Genomic DNA, 5,000 nt, shown 5'->3' on the forward strand with positions numbered 1-5,000 from the left:
AAACAAGATGGAATTGGGTGATGTTACGCGCGGGTAAGCTAAATAGCCCACAATAGGCCATTTCCGAGTTCATGTTCGCCTCTTCTTCAAAGCGAGTCTAAGTGCGAAGTTTTTCTTATAAAAATTAGTTTTCATTCATATGCAAAGTAGAACTAATTACCATCCCACCAACTTCGCACTTAGACTCGCTTTGAAGAGGAGGAAGACATAAACTCGGAAATGGCCTATTCAATCCTAAACAAAAGGCATCTTCTCGATACTTCGCGGACTAAATAAAACGATTTGTATGCTAATTTATTCCCCAGTACCCTGCGAACGCAGACGTATTTCCGGCGGTCGTATACGTCTGCGTTTGCAGGCTAATTCCCCAGAGCCTCGAGATGATGCCTTTTGTTTAGAACTGAATTTTAATATGGGCTACTATTACTAAAAACATACCTAGGCTGAGAGTCAGTGAGTTGGTTGTGAGTAGTATAAAAAAAGCCGGGTAAAAGAAATGCAAACTTGTAGTCTAATAGGACAATTAACTCAAATTATACTTTCCATGGAACGTTTTTAACGTTAGCAATGTGGTTTTCTGAAGCTGACTCCGTTTGTAGTCGAACTTAGTACTAACGGCCACACAACTTTAACTGAGAACATGTCAAGAACGTTTTCAGGCTCAAATCGCAGATAACAACGTTCAGCATCAACTCCAAAATTAAACGTTCTCATATAAAATAAAAAACATGATGCGAATAACTGCGAAAAAAATGAGCCCTTCCTTCCCCTTTTTAACCACTTTTTGCTATCACTTTAAGGTCATTCATAATGTACCAACATTGTCTACTCAGTTTTCTTCTTTTAGTAGGGTTATGGCGAGAGGCGTGAAACGGCCCAAGCACTCGGTGGTACCAAAACGAAATTGACCGTTTTAAAGAAATACAACAAATTTGTATTCTGACAAAAACGAGGCGTATGTATTGCATGTCTAATTTGGACTCTCAGAATCAACTCAGAAGAGCCTAAATTAAGTGTTGATTCCCGTAATAGAGATTTTATTTGAGAGATCGAAAATATTATGCTCAAAATTCAGCTGAGTCGATTTCTCAAAACACGGATCTATATCTGCGTCGGAAGTTGTGGTTATCTTAACTTTTATCCGTCTGGACGGTCGTATTCCTCTTTCGATCATGACTAAAACACCACACGAGTACATACGGGTAACATACGAGTAACATACGGAACATACGGATACATACGAATACATACGACTCACATACGACTAACATACGAGTAACATACGGATACATACGACTAACACACAGATATATACGACTAATTTACAGATACATACCAATACATACGAGTAATAAGAGTGTTTTTCTGATAAACTAAGCTCTAATTATAAGCCTTGCAAGCATTTTTGCACGTCAGCAAACACGTTCCCGGTTCAGTTTGAAGTTTGAGGGGGGATTTTCGTTTAGTCACAGTAAAATAAATTCACATGGAGTGCAAAACCCTTAGCTTGCGCTGCAAGATGACAATATATTTTGGATGTCGCTGACGTCGTATGACGTCATCAGATCCGCCATCTTGATTTCACTATTTCACCTCAGTTGCCTTTCTTAATGGCAAAAAAATCAGTGCTAAATCAAGCCAGAAAGCTTAAATGTAACCATGTACATGTAAAAATGTATCGATTTTGTAATTTCGTGTTGAGAAACTAGAAGAATTATGTTTAAAATGTCGAATTTTTGGAACAGTTGACACATTAAAAAATCCGCAAGCAATAAACGAACAGCTGCTTAAAGTTTCAGCAACAGAGTAAATCTCCTCTCCAAAATTTGCAAAATCTGAGGCGGGTGGCATCCAACCCTTTATCACCTCATTTACAAACCGCCAAACCCCCCCCCCCCCCCCCCCACACACACACACACACACACACACTTCATATCAGAGGTCCAAGGGGTATGTATTTTTCGCATCGAGATATCAGGAATTACAAAGCTATTAAAGCCGTCAAAAGCTCTTAACAATTCAAGACATATTGAAACGTTCCTTGCAACACTAAATAACTAAATATTTATTGACGGTATGTAAACCCTGTTGTATTGATTGGCAATCAAAGTTTCACTAAACCTGCAAAACTAGACAATAGAACAAAACATTTTGTCTTTACTCTGTATGTCAGACAACTGAAACTGGAAACTGCTAACTTTAACTGCAAACTGTAACTGTAACTGCTAATGACAACAAACAATAATTCCGAAAAGTTATTTAAGTATTGGAACGATATTTTAGCTATAAATGTAAATATTTAAAAATTAAAATGAAGTCAGTGGAATTAAGTCTTCAAAAGTCTGAAATACAAAGTGAATTCGAAATAAAAAATTATTAAGACAACCCAGTGATACTGTAACTGAAACTGTAACTGCTTAATGCGCATAACACTACATATATTACTTTGGTCATAAGCGATCCTCAAATAGTAGACACACTCGGAAAACAATACTTCACACGTGGTTTCAGGGCTGTAAGCCGATCTTCACCTAGAGTCCGCACTTAAATTCTTTAGCTAACTATATACAAACGTTGTTCATGTTACAAAACTAAAGCAGATTTTTGGTATCATCTGCGGTAGCAAAAACACTTCACTTACCACTGTTAGTTACATCTACATCACGGTTCCTTTCTCAAATGTGTCACCTGTAAATCAGTATTACGCTCTTCAATCTGTTCAGTGCACGGTAAAGATCGAACGCGTGAAGAGCATCCACTGCGCGACAGGCTATTTTTTGCGCACATCAGATTACCAGGCATCATCCCAGGCCACCAGTTTAATATCAAATATCTTTGCTCTTGTAACGCAAACTTTCCTTAGTCGGGGAAGTAATGCGTAATATTTTACTTAAGTTGTCGTTACTTTGCATAAAAATTTACTGGTATGAATTTTACTCGTATATTTTCGTATTTTTTTACTCGTATGTATCCGTATGTTAGTCGTATGTATCCGTATGTTAGTCGTATGTATCCGTATGTTACTCGTATGTTAGTCGTATGTTACTCGTATGTGTCCGTATGTTCCGTATGTTACTCGTATGTTACTCGTATGTTACCCGTATGTACTCGTGTGGTGTTTTAGTCATGATCTTCCTCTTTCAGATAAAAGCAATTAACATCCGGTGACCCCTCAACCCGGGAGACTATTTTGCCACTATATTGGTCTTCTGTTGTCGAAAAGTAGGCGAAATTCAAAGCAAGTCTGAATAATTGTTCCTAGATGAAATGATCTCTCTTCCAAGACAACATTGGTGATTTTAAGTAAAACATTCCTCAGTTACTACGGATCAGGAAGGAAACAGAATGCCGGGTGGCCTTATACGCGGAACGTGACAACTCGGCTGTTTCAGATTGGAGCAATTTTTTTCAAACAACAGGGAAAACTCGTCAGTTCTTGAATGTAATGTTTCTAATGGGAGCAAAGTGTCAAAAACCGAAATCGTTTGAACTGTGAACTTCACAGCCGTTCCATTTTGGAAGAAAGCTGACCAAATCCGGTGATATAAATAAAATGTTTAACGCTTTCTCGTCTCGAACGAGGTAGGACTCTCTACCTTCCATATTTCTGGAAGACGAGGATTTCAAATTAACCAAATTTCTTGAAAATTCCTCCCGGAGACTACACCGTGCATGGAATGATAAAATGCATTAAACTGACAAACGTGCAAAAGAATAACAGAAATCTAAAAGCATCAAAACAACTAGGAATCAGGAATGCTCTGAACGAAGTAACTCCGAGGGATTAGGTCGAGCAAATGTATTCTGGATAACAAACCAAACTGATACCTGAGAGAAGACTTGAGTTTTAGGGTTCACTCCAGTTGGTAAGTGCAATCCTCTTCCTGCAGCACGAGCCATACGTAAAAGGTATTATCAAGACTTTGAAATGAGAGACCAAAGACTGTTTGTGAAGGTCAAATTACCTTGTTGTTTTCTTTCATCATTGTTAATTGGTTAATTGTACATTGTCAAGAGAGGATAATGGAACCATTATCCACTCTTGATATTGTCCTATGCAAAGGTACAAAATGTGAACCTACGTAAAAAGGAGTTGTTAATTGGTGTCGTTTTGTCCTAACAAAAGGTAATGATCGACGCCACCGCGTTTGTCGCATGTGCTTTTCTCCGTTTTCAGTCTTAATATTATTTCAACAATTTCAACTAGAGCTTTTTTTCGTTATCGGAACCCATTTTTTGAGAGAGAGAGCAAAAATAATCATCTTACATAAATAATCTAACTTGACGTTGACAGCAAGCTGAGATATCCGTATCCGCATAGCGGTAGCCTAATGCGAGGCTCAACCGTGCGGTCATGCGTTCGATCGAGTTCTGTTCATTATTGTAACAGTTCAAGTTGCCTATCAATTGCGACTCTGACATCATACAAACTGGCAGAAAGACGAGACAGGACTGGCCTTGATGAAGTGATTTATCGCATATCTACATGGGAAAACCTTAGCCCCACATTAGTATGGGATATCTCCCAAACTAGAAGGTTAGGACACGGTAATAAAGTTTCTACTACTCAGCTGAGTCAGCTGGCTATTCATATAAGCACGTTAATCACACCTCTGATAAGGCCACTAAAACCCTAGGTTTCCTTAGAAGAAATCTAAGAATCGGTTGGCCTGTTCTTAAGACCTTGACATATAATGAACACTTAATGACTGCATGGTCCCGAGGGAAACAGTGCATTTTGTTTCCCGAGAATCTCAATGTTTCCCCGAGTCACAGCCGAGGGAAACATTGAGATTCCAGGGAAACAAAATAAATTGTTTCCCGAGGGACAGTCATTAAGTGATTTATCATATGCGAACAATAGATATCTTATACCTTTAAATGCCAAATCAAGAAAGAGAGTTATTGTTAGTTGGAATGTATGTACGGTGTGAGCGAAGTGGATCATTGTTGGGAATAACGAAGGATATACAGTCCAATTTTCGAGTGTTTAATTGAGT

This window comes from Montipora capricornis, chromosome 3, assembly GCF_036669925.1.
Source record: "Montipora capricornis isolate CH-2021 chromosome 3, ASM3666992v2, whole genome shotgun sequence".
NCBI classification, from domain to species: Eukaryota; Metazoa; Cnidaria; class Anthozoa; order Scleractinia; family Acroporidae; genus Montipora; species Montipora capricornis.